General features: G+C 42.3%; 1 long non-coding RNA gene across 1 annotated transcript; it reads left to right on the top strand.

Annotated features, from left to right (window-relative positions):
• Positions 1 to 745: 745 nt before the first annotated feature.
• Positions 746 to 9,575, top strand: LOC132013927 (uncharacterized). The gene is made up of 3 exons (XR_009403169.1): positions 746 to 827; positions 1,175 to 1,259; positions 8,517 to 9,575. It is a non-coding gene; the product is annotated as an uncharacterized LOC132013927 (long non-coding RNA).
• Positions 9,576 to 12,983: the final 3,408 nt, after the last annotated feature.

Genomic DNA, 12,983 nt, shown 5'->3' with positions numbered 1-12,983 from the left:
CCACACCTACTGTCATAAGCTAGTCTTTCCATTTCGGTCTTCAGGCTGAGAGTTAAGAACTCACAAGTCCATTCTTACTGTGACTAGCGCTTACCTCGTCTTAAAACAGCCTTCTGAGTATAGAAGACACTTTTTAAATTACTTAAGCTGCTTTAGCAACTCTAATTTTCCTCTTTCTAAAGATACTAATAAATTCGCTGTTCCATTTAAGCTTGAACGGCAGAACGCCAGATTAGAGGTGGTTGTGCTTATTACAAATCCCACCTCAGTGCAACCCTTTAGAGGCCAAGACAGAGGAATGCCAAGAACTTCCAAGAAGAAGCAGCCATGTCTTCAACAGTGAAGTTGATAGTAAGAAAACAGGACTGTTCATTTCTTTAGTGCAGTACTAGCGGTGGTTCTAGTGACCTCAAGAAGCGTTGTAGTCGAGGGTGGACATTGCTGAAATTCTTCCAGAATTTAAAGGACAAACATGCAAATGAAAAGTCCCTTTTCTGCCATTTGCTTCTCCTCTCTGATAAAATGACACATGCACCCGTCTTAGCCCCTTTGGAGCACGAGAGAAGAGACAGGCCACAGGCCGGCGGAACTGGTCTCGCTTTGGCTTTGTCTCCTTACCACTATTCTCGTTTTCCCCACACGTTGCAAAACTTTTGTATTTACTGTTCCTTTTGACTTTTGCTGGAATGGCAACAAGCCGAGCTCCCATGCTGAGAGCCAGCGTGGTGTTTTGGAGAGCCCTGAAATAGGAGTTGAGAGCCCAAGGCTACAGCCGCTCCCTGCTTGTGAACTTGAGAAGCCGCTGTTGCAGCAGCTCAGCCCATCAGGTTTTCCTGTGTCTTAGGCTGCCTGGGAGCAGGGAGGGGTTGAGATAGCACTTTCTTGACTTCTTGGTTTTAGGACCTTTTGGTCTTTAAAAACTGTCACGGACCCCTACACTTCTGTTTCTGTGGTTTGCATCTATTGATAGTCATTGTATTAGAAATCAAAACAGATTTTAGAAACATGTTAATTCATTTAAAAATAACAATGATAAAACCATTATATATTAACACCAATTATAAATTTCTAAGGGGGAAAATCTTGCAAGCCAAAAAAAACAAAAAATTAGTGAAGAGTGGAATTGTTTTACAATTTTGCAAAACTCTTTAATGTCTGGCTTAATTGAACACAGGTGGATTCTGCTACCTGCTTCTACATTCCATCTGGGGATACTTCACTTTGGTCAAAGCATACGAGGAAAATCCAGCCTCACACAGGTATGTGGTTGGAAAAGGCGGGGGGGAATATAGTAATAGCCTGTCCAGATTATTGTTTTTTTTTTTTTTTTTTTTTTTTTTTTTTAATTTTTTTTTTTTAGATTTTTTTTATTTATTTGACAGGCGGAGAGGCAGGGAGAGAGAGAGAGAGAGAGAGAGGGAAGCAGGCTCTCTGCTGAGCAGAGAGCCTGATGCGGGACTCGATCCCAGGACCCTGAGATCATGACCTGAGCCGAAGGCAGCGGCTTAACCCACTGAGCCACCCAGGCGCCCCCAGATTATTGTTTTTTTTTTTAAAGATAATAGTTTGTTTCTTAAAGTTTGATTACTGTATGGTGTCTGGAACTGCATCAGTGAGCTTTTGGTCTGTCTTGCACGGTGAATCCATCACTAACCTGTGCATAATTTATAGCACACACTGGTCATTTAAACAATATCGGGTCACCAATGTAGTGAACAACCTCACTGCTCCAACTAATGTATGTAGAGATTGTCCACATGTTGACAATACTTCACTACAAAATAGGTATTTTAATAATTAGATATAACATCGAAGTACTACCAGCAGCCTCAAGAAGGTCTAAGCCAAACAGTGATGGATACACATTTTCTAGAATTGTTGCTTAAAACCGGAAATTTTATCATTGGCAATAAATAGTTTGCTGTTTCCTTTGAAGCAATAGGCTCACTTTGTTGATTTTAAGGACCTCTCTGCCTAAGAACCACAATTTGTCAGTTCTTTTAAGTAAACGTGGTGTACGGTGAGGAAAAACAGTTTAGCTCACAACCCAATGACCACAGTGCTCTTCTTCAAGACCAACATCGTACTCCAGGATGGGGCTGCCTTATGGGTACTTCTCAGATGTGACACACAGCTTAAATTTTAAGATTTAATAAAAGCAGCAATTTTTACTGCTTCTCTAAAGACATTCTTAAGTGAAATGGCACTTTTTTTTTTTTTTTTTTAATAGCAAGTGCTTGAGATAAAAAATACCGTGATCCTAACCAGCAGTTTGGTGCTCCTGGCTTGATTTGTGTGTAGATTCCAGCAGTTTTACCCACCATTGCTTCTGGACCTCTGTTCAGTACAAATATCAGTGCAAATAATGTTTTTAGTATTACTATGAAAACAGTCTTATCTTGCAGACCACACAAGACATACTCAGAACTCCCAGGGCTCTGTGAACCAGACTTTGAGAAGCTTTGGTTCAAGGAACCCAAATTGTCCAGAAGCATGTTGTGTGCAATTTCATTCAACAGTGCTCCTCATCATAGGCCTGGGCCTTCCAGATGGGTTCCCACTGAAACCTGCCAAGTGCAAGGCCAGGTCCTGCCACATAGGGCCCGCTGTTGCCAGCCACGCCAGCCACTGGAATACCACCAGCCGCTGGAATACATTCACCAAAGCAATACAAAGACTGAGCATGCATCGCTGAAGCATTAAGAGTTTCTAATGTCTTTTTTTTTTTTTTTAAGTTTTTTTGAAGATTGATTTATTTGACAGACATAGTGAAAGGGAACACATGCAGGGGGAGTGGGAGGGGGGACAAGTAGGCTTCCCGCTGAGCAGGGAGCCTGACACAGGGCTCAGTCCCAGGACCCTGGGATCATGACCTGAGCTGAAGGCAAACACTTAACAACTGAGCCACCCATGCGCCCCTCTAATGTCCTTTTTTTGGGGGGTCAGTTTTTTTAGTCAGGACTTTCAAATTTTGATCAAGTAAAACAACTTAATAAGTATTGTTTTTCAGGGACGCCTGGGTGGCTGAGTCAATTAAGCATCTGCCTTCAGCTCAGGTCATGATCCCAGGGTCCTGGGATTGAGTCCGAAGTCAGGCTCCCTGCTGAGAGAGGAGTCTGCTTCTCCCCGGCCCTCTGCTGCCCCCCTGCTTGTGCACCCGTGCGCTCGATCGCTCTCTCCCCGTCAAAAAAAAAAAAAAAAAAGTAATATTTTCATGCTAGGGGTAGATCCACCATGTGTTATACACTGGTGAGGAGCATGGTGGCAGAGAGTCAGGGTAGGAGTTCAGTTCCCATTCTCCCACTTACTGTGAAATTGGGCTCCTCTGCATTTGAGTTTTCTCACATGTAAGTTTTATATTATGATTCTACCCCCAGAGAATTGTTACAAATATTAAATCAGATTTAATTACATAGCTATGGGACATGTAGTGCCTGAGACGTGTGTGTTCTCAATTATACGGCTGTGTCAGTGTGGAAATAGGAACAGAAAAGGAATGCGCTCAAACAGTTCTAAAGTAAAGCCACTGACGGGCAGGTTGTTTGATCTTCAGTTAGATGCACAGCAGCCAGCATGTTAGGTGTGGGCAGAGGCCTGAGAGATCCCCTGCCCAGACCCTCACTTCATGCAAAAGGAAAGGGATCCAGAGAGGGGTCTGCTGGTCCCAGCGCCATGCTGGTGCTGAGTGTCCTTCCTTCCCACTGCACCCTTCAGCTCTGATTTCCAGGCCCATGTTCCCTACTAATAGTTCCCAGATGCATTTTCCATTTTTGTTTGTTTTTGGTGACCGCAGTGAAAATGTACTTGGGATTTGTTTTCAGTATCATCCATGCATAATCACGCCTTACTTTATTGAGAAAATAAAACACTGGAACTTCAGCCTTGGCCTTCAGCTGTCACACTTCTGCTCTGCTAAGGAAAGGTACGGGCGGCCTTCCAGAGCAGAGGACAGCTGTTTAAAGACAAACAGCTTATTAACTTGCCCTCAAGTACTACTTCAAATTTCAAACAAAAGCTATACCCTACATGTGATTTCTTTTTTTTTTTAAAGATTTTATTTATTTATTAGCACAAGCAGGGAGAAAAGCAGGCAGAGGGAGAGGAAAAAGCAGATATCCTGCTGAGTAGGGAGCCTGATGGGGGATCGATCCCAGGAACCCAGGATCATGACCTGAGCCAAAGGCAGATACCTAACTGACTGAGCCACCCAGGCACCCCTTAAGTGCTATTTCTGTTCTGAAAAGGGAGCCACTCTTTTGCAACCTGATGAGAAACAAAGCCTAGAATGAAGATTAACCTAAGGAGTTTTTGTAAAGTCAGGCTCTGCAGGCTGATTCTGCCAAAGGAAGAAACGGATCTATCAAAGCACTGTTACCAAGTATGTGCCTGGCTCAAATTTGGGATGCATTTTGCCTTCTTCAAAAATAGAAAGGTAGTTTTTATGTTCCTGCTGGTACCTCTGCCACTGGGCCTTGAGGATGATAGAACAATGACACAACTACTCTCTTCAAGAACTTTCTAGCCATAAACAAAACAAAAGGCTTACCTTCATATAGGGATGTGTAACTCAGTTTTCACAAGTCTATTCTACTTATCACTGTTTCTAATTCAGTAGAATGAAACTCTCTTCGCATTGTTTTCTTAGCTCTGCGGTCTTCATATCAATCTGTTATTTCATCATCTCATCTTTGATATGAATTGAATTCATGTTCTTCTAAGTTATATATAATACAGAGCCTTTCTAGAACATTCTCTTCTACTGAGACTTTTTTCCCTCCAGACTGGGTTTTGGTCTTTGGCAGATATTTCTCTGCCACTTGCCTGCCTGCCTCTGTTCTGCAGAGGCGTCACACCACTGGTTTTCATCCTCCTCCTTGGCAATATGGACACTCCCACCCAGGCTGAAATTCTCTGAGATGCAGGTGAGTGAATTCTCCTTAACACCATTCCCACCGTCGGTTGGAGGATGGCTGCTTCTGCCTTTGCCTGCGCGGATTCCCAGCCGAAGAGGAGCGGCGGGCCTGCTTGATGCCCCACACATCTTCCCTGCATGCATCCGGGTGGTAACCCGCTCACTCGCGGGGCCCAGCCTGCGGGGCCTGGCCCGCCCCGGGCAGGGCCTCCGCCCAGACCCCCACTGCTGCCTGTGAGGACCCTACCCCAGCAGTGCCCCTCTTCCTCCCTCACCTGCTTCAAGTCTTCAAGCATCACCTTCCAAGGGAAGCGTTTTCTGACCAAACTGCACTATCTCTGGTGGCCACCCCCTAACTTTCCCGTTCTTGCCCTTCTCTGCTTGCTTCTTTCACGTAGCATCTACCTCCGTCTGACCTACCCGACTCGGTGTGTTCGTGGCATCTCCCTGGGGAAGCATGAGCTACACGGAGGCAGAGATTGACATCCGTTCTGGCCACAGCTGGCGCTGGCAGGGAGAGTGGGTGCTCAGGGAATTTTTTAAGTGAAGGAATTAGAGGCAGCCTACCGCCCTTTACCAATCTTGAATTTTTAGCTTCTGTTATAATTACTGTAGGCAGACTCTTTAAGCTGAGATCTTCCCTCTTGATGGATGTTGATGTGTACAATCCCATCTTGTCAGCCTCAGCTCAGTGGGGCCCCACCCACCCCTGGACCTGCGTAACTGAAGCTTCATGCCTGTTGAACAGCGGCTCTCTGTACCCCCGCACCACCTCCAGCAAGCACCAGGCTACTGTCCACTTCTGGGCATCTGAATTCTATGGAGACCTCACATAAAGGGGTCTCTGTCTCTGTCCTGCAGCCTTGGCCGTTCTGTGACTGGCTTCCTGCACATAGCATAATGTTTGGAACTTCAACCCTATTGTAATCTACTTTGGGGGAAGTCTTAAATCCTCTTTCGTGTGTTGAATTTGAGGTTTCATAAACCACGTGCCCAAGTACTTCTGTTTCAAACTCTCAGTGGGGCTTGGGTTTGATCTTAAACATTCAAACTTCCTTAGCCCCCCCCTTTTTTTTTAAGATTTTATTTATTTATTTAGCAGAGAGAGAGAAAGATCACAAGTAGGCAGAGTTGCAGGCAGAGAGAATGGGGGAAGCAGGCTCCCCATCGAGCAGAGAGCCTGATGGAGGGCTTGATCCCAGGACCTTGAGATCAGGACCTGAGCCGAAGGCAGAGACTTAACCCATTGAGCCACCCAGGCACCCCAAACTTCCTTAGCTCTTGAGAGCACCTTTGAGCAAGGCACCCTGTCCCTAGGGGAAGACCCAGCTGCATGCCAGCCCAGGGTAGAAGCCTTAAGGTCTTTACAGCAACATCAGAGAAGAAAGCCGGCATTCCTTCTCCTAATACCTCCTTCCACCTAACTGGGGAGGTTTAAATATTCTAGCACAGCCACCCATCACGCCCCCCACACCAGTGCTGCCATCAGACAACTCAGTAGGACCCGTCGTAGGGTCCCATTATGGAACCAGCTGGCAGATCCTGCCAAGGCCCAGAATAGCCTCCCCTGAAGATCCCATCATTTCAGGTTCTTGAATCAGATGTTTAAACCATTTTATTGAGCTATAATGAACATACTATAAAATTCATCAGTTTACAGTGTATGACTCAATGGGTTTTAGTATATTTACAGAATTGTGCAACTATCACCACAGTGTGATATTAGAGCATATCACCTCAAAAGAAACCGCATACCATGAGCAGTCACTTCCCAGCCTCCCTGTCCCCAACCCCTAGCAACCACAAATGACTTCCTGTCTACAGATTTGCTGTAGGCAATATGTAGTCTTTAGTGACTGTCTGATTTCACTCAAACAGGTGTTTGAGATTCATCCACATCGTGGCATGGACCAGAACTTCGTTCTTTTTTATTGCTGGGTTTTAGTCCACTGCATGGATATATTACACTTTACGCATTTACCACTTAATGTTGCTTCCGCTTGTTCACTATTTGTGAATAACACTGCTGTAGACATTTATGCACAGGTTTTTGTGAGGATGGGCAGTTGACTTCTCTTGGGTGGAATTGCTGGATCGTATGATAACTCTATATTTAACATTTTGATGAACTGCCAGGCTATTTTCCAAAACCATTGCTCCTTTTTACCTTCCCTCCTGCAGTGTATCCAGTCAGTTTTTACTCTCGGGGTACAGCCCAAACCAACCCGCAATCCCTCAGCTTGTTACATACAGGCCCTCATAAGAATGTCTTTTTCCGAGATGAGCCACTTTCCAACATACCTTCAAGAGGGTCTCTGGTAAGGAATTAGGTGACAGCCTGCACTGGCTGCCTCTGAATGCACCAGAGTCTCTGTTCCTGTCTGGGCTTTTCCTGCCACCTCTCCTCAGCATTCTCTCCTCAGACCCAGCCAGGTGAGGCGCCCTACCTGTAGAGACCACAGTCACAGACCTTCAACAATGTCTCCCCAAGTAACCTAGAAATTCTTCTGAGGGCAGGAGGATGTATCTGAAGGCTCTTCGTTTAGAATTTATAAGAAGTTTTTAGGCACTGGGTTTTTTTGTTTTTTGTTTTTTTCATATCAGTATGTACTCTTGATCTCTATTCCTCAGCTGAGGGGCCATATTTGAATCAAGACCTATCTCTTCTCTTCTTGCTTTAAAATAGAATTGCCAGTGTGACGTTTCTAGCTACGGCTGAGGGAGAGATGGGCATAGCCTCTCCCCAGAAAGGATCTATAAAGCTGGACAAAATTGATTATTTCACTGCTCTGGAAATCAAAGAAATATCTATAAGAATATAAGAGGCATTTATGCTTGAACAACTGCTGCACAATGGGAGTCTTTGCAGCTCTTTCCCCAGGCTACTCCCATTCCCTGCCAGCTTAGTTGACATGGACATTTGATCAAAACGCAACAGAACTAGTGCGTTCCAGGAGGACACACTAGATTTGAAATGGTGGATGAAACCTGAACCCAGTAAAGTTGTCAGTGGAAATGGCAATCTCAGAAGAGAGTGAGTGGGGTGAGCTAATGGCTCCATAAGCCTGGAATTGTGTGGTTGAACCAGGCATATTCTTGGATGAGGTTATGTCCATGCACAGTGGAGACCTGGAGAAGGTCTCAGTCATCTACATACTCCTGGCTGACCTTGACACTGCCCACAGTATCCTCAACAGGCAAAAGTGATCAATAGAATAGCTTCAAAATTAAAAGGCACCAAACTTCAAAAGACACCATTAAGAAAAATAAAAATCAGAAAAATCAATGAAACAAGATGGAATTGGGAGGGAGACAAACCATAAGTGACTCTTAATCTCACAAAACAAACTGAGGGTTGCTGGGGGGAGGGAGGTTGGGAGAAGGGGGTGGGATTATGGACATTGGGGAGGGTATGTGCTTTGGTGAGTGCTGTGAAGTGTGTAAACCTGGTGATTCACAGACCTGTACCCCTGGGGATAAAAATATATGTTTATAAAAAATTAAAAATTTAAAATTTAAAAAAAAAATCAGGCACAACTGATTACCTATGTGAGGTAAAAACAGGTAGTACATTCATCTCTTTCTCCTTGAAATTCTATCATAGCTGAAGACTTCAACATGATGCTATCAGAAATGGACAGATCTAGCAGGCAGAAGATCAGCTGGGAATATAGTTGAACTCAACCCCATCAATCAACTGGATATAATTGACATCTATAGACTATTTCACACAACAACAGCAGAATACACATGCTTCTCAGGCTCACATGGAACATTCACCCAGACAGACCAACTTTGGGTCATAAGATATATCTTAATAATTTTAAAAAGCTAGAAATCATACAATCTCTGCTCTCAGGCCACTAATGCATTAAACTAGAAGTCATTAGCTGGAAAATCCCAAAATACATGGAGATCAAATACGACACTTCTAAATAACACATTAGCCAAAGAAGAAATCTCAAGCAAAATTTTAAAGATACTTTGAGATAAATAAAAATGAAAACACAAGTTAATCAAAATTTGTGAGGTGCAGTGAAAGCAATTCTTAGAAGAAAATGTATACCATTGAATGCATATATTAGAAAAAATACCAAAGATCAATTACCTAATATCCAGCTTAAGAAAATAGAAAAAGAAGAGCAAATTCAATCCAATATAAGTGGAAGGAGAAAAGAAATAATAAAATTTAGAGTAGAAGTCCATGTATTTGAAAAACAAAATCAGTACAGAAAATCAGTGAAACCAAAAGTTGGTTCTTTGGAAAAATCAATAAAATCAGTAAGCCTTTTGTGGCACCTGGGTGGCTCAGTCATTAAGTGTATGCCTTCGATTCAGGTCATGATCTCCAGGTCCTGGGATCGAGCCCCACATCAGGATCCCTGCTCTGCTCTGTGGGGTGCCTGCTTCTCGCTCTCCCACTCCCCCTGCTTGTGTTCCCTCTCTCTCTCTCTCTCTCTCTCTCTCTGTCAAATAAAAAAAATAAAATATTAAACAACAACAACAACAACCAATACCAAAAAAACCTCCACCAGGCTATTTGCAAAAAGAGAGAAAGAGGGAGGAAAGATACAGATTACTAATATCAGAAAAGAAAGAGAAGACATCACTACAAATCCTATGGAAATTAAAAGAATAATAAAGTAACACTATGAACAACTCTATGTCCATAAATTTGATAATCTTGATGAAATGGATCAATTCCATGAAAGACAAATTTGCCAAAGCAAATTGCCAAATTGTCTGAATAGTCCTGTATCTATTAAAGAAATTGAGTTAATATCCTTACAAAACAGAAAGCACTAGGTTTACATGGGCTCACTGGTGAATTCTACCAAACATTTAAGAAACAAATTCTGTCCATTCTCTACAGTCTTTTTTGGAAATTAGATGCAGATACTTTCTAACTCATTCTATAAGGCCAGCATTACCCTAATACCCAAGCCAGACGAAGACATTAAAAGAAAACTAAAGATCATTATCTGTCATGAATATTAGATGCAAAAATTCTCAAAAAAACATAAATCAAATCCAACAATGTATAAAAAGAATTATGACCAAGTGGGACTTACCCAATTATGCAACATGAGGCTGGATAAGCATCTGAAAATCAATTAATGTAAGCCATCACATCAATAGGCTGAAAACGAAAATTTATATGATAATATCAATAGATGCAAAAATACAACTTGACAAAATCCAACACCCATCCAAATAAACTAGGAATAGAGGGGAACGTTCTCAAATTGATAAAGACTATCTATTAAAAAACCCTACAATTAACATCATACCCAATGGTGAGAAACTCACTCAGAGCTTTATCACTAAGATCAGTTACAAAGTCTAGGTTTTCCCCACTCACCACTCCTTTTTAAATCATACTGGAAGTTCCACCTCCTGAAATAAGACAAGAAAAAGAAATACACAGTCTGAAAAGGCACATAACTGTGTTTGTTGACAGATGATATGATCATATGTAGAATGTCAAAAGAAATTGAGAAAAAGCCTCCTGAAACTAATAAGCAAGTAAAGAAATGTTGTAGGATATAAGGATAATATACACAAGCCAATCATTTTCCTATAAACCATCTATACACCACCTATATACCTATTTCCTATATACTGTCTATATACCATCAGTGAATAAGAGGAACTTGAAATTAAACCCACAATGCTATATTTACATGAACATCCCCCAAAATGAAATACTCAGGTATAAATCTAACAAAGTATGTACAAGATATCTGAGGAAAACTACAAAATTCTGAACAAAATCAAAGAAATAAGTGAAGAGATATTCCACGTTCATGGATAGGAAGACTCAACATTGTCAAAATATCAGTTCTTCCCAAATTGATCTATAGACTCAATGCAATCCCAGCTAAAATCCCAGAAAATGCTGAGTGAAATAAGTCAAACAGAGAGAGTCAATTATATGGTTTCACTTACTTGTAGAGCATAAGGAATAATATGGAGGAGATTGGGAGATGGAGCACAAAATGGAGTTGGAGGAAATCAGAGCGGGAGACAAACCATGAGAGACTGTGGACTCTGAGGAACAAACTGAGGGTTTTGGAGGGGAGGGAGATCGGTGATGGGATGAGCCTGGTGGTGGGTATTAAGGAGGGCACGGATTGCATGGAGCACTGGGTGTGGTGCATAAACAATGAATCTCGGAACACTGAGAAAATTAAAAAAAAAAAAAAAACGGTTAACAATGCTGGTGTGGATGTGGAGGAAGAGGAACCCGTGTACATTGTGGGTGGGAATATAAGTAAGTGCAGCCACTATAGATATATATATAATAGCACGGAGGATCTTCAAAAAATTAAAAATGGAATTACCATATGAAAAAATCTCAGAAAATTAGTTTGTGGATATCAATAAACTGATTCTAAATTTATGTAGAGAGGCAAAAGACCCAGAATAGCTAACACAATATAATAAGAGAGCAAAGTTGCAAGACGGACACTATCCAACTTGAAGACTTCCTTACTTACATTAAGTTATAAGTCATAGGCTTACATAGAGTAAGCTGTAAGTAAGACTTATAATAATCAAGACAGTGTGGTAGTGGCAAAAAAAACATACAGGTCAATGGAATAGGACACAAAGCTCAGAAGCAGAAGCACATAAATACAGTCAACTGATTTTTACAAAGGAGCAAAGGCTGTACAATGGAGCAAAGATAACAAAGGACAGTAGAACAAGTGGACATCCACATGCAAAAAAAAAAAAAAGTGGAGACAGATGTTATACCTTTTACAAAATTTACCTCAAAGTGGCTTATAAACCTAAATGTAATGTGCAAAACAATAAGACTAGAATATAACATAGAAAACCTAAATAACCTTGGGTATGGCAATGACAACATCTAAGTTGTTATATGAGTTCCTACATCATAGTAACTACATAATAGCTACATAGTACGTAGTAATTACATCATAGTTACAATACCAAAAGGCACAATTCATGAAAGAATGAATTGATAAGCTGGACTTAACTAAAAATTTCTGGGGGTACCTTGGTGGCACAGTCATTTGAGCAACTGACTCTTGGCTTCGGCTCAGGTCTCAGGTCATGATCTCAGGATGGTGAGATCAAGCCCAGAGTCGGGCTCAGCACGGAGCCCACTGAAGTTTCTCCCTCTGCCCCTCTTCTCTTCCCCTCCCCTGCATATACACTCTGTGAAATAAAGAAGTCTTTTTAAAAAATAAAATAAAATTCCTGCCCTGCAAAAGATAATGTCAAGCAAATGAGAAGATAAGCCACAGACTGGAAGAAAATATTTGCAAAAGACAGGTGATAAAGGACGGTCATCCAAAATATACAAGAACTCGGGAAAAAAACAACCAGGGCACCTGAGTGGCTCAGTCAGGTAAGCGTCTGCCTTCAGCTCAGGTCATGATTTTGGGGTCCTGGGATCAAACCTCACATCAGGAAGTCTGCTTCTCCCTCTACCCCTCCCCTCTGCTCATGTTCTCTCTCTCTCTCAAATGAATAGAAGAAAGAAAGAAAGAAAAAAAGAAAGAAAGAAAGAAAAAGAAAAAAGAAAGCAACCCCATTAAAAAATGGGCCAAAAACCTTCACAGGTGTCTCCGCATGGAAGATGAACAGATGACAAGCACATGAAAAGATGCTTTGGCTCCTGACTCCTGCCGTTTCTGGTGCTGCTCAGGTGCCCGCTGGGTGTGGACCTGGTTCTTCTCTGGGAAGCGGCTGCTGAGGAGACTCTGGCACTCGCCATGGCCAATGAAAAGCCCAGGGATTTTTTATCTTTCGGATTGTTTTCTGTGGCTGAAAACAGCTGTGTGCTCATTTCTCGTACAGAATCAGAAACCTGTTGATTTCTGAAGTGAGTTGGGCTGCTGCTCCTTTGAGAAGGTTTGTCAATGAGACAGATCAGATTCCTCTTCCCTGAGCCCATCAATGAAACAGACACACAGTCGGAGATGGAGGATGAACATACAGTTGATGTGTTCCAGCAGCAGACGGGAGGTGTCCACTGAGAAGGGAACCTGCTACCTTCCTGCAGAACTCTGCTCCACCAGAGATGACATTCTCAGTTAGG

This window comes from Mustela nigripes, chromosome 1, assembly GCF_022355385.1.
Source record: "Mustela nigripes isolate SB6536 chromosome 1, MUSNIG.SB6536, whole genome shotgun sequence".
Classification (NCBI taxonomy): Eukaryota; Metazoa; Chordata; class Mammalia; order Carnivora; family Mustelidae; genus Mustela; species Mustela nigripes.
This window is presented reverse-complemented; position numbering and strand designations above follow the sequence as displayed.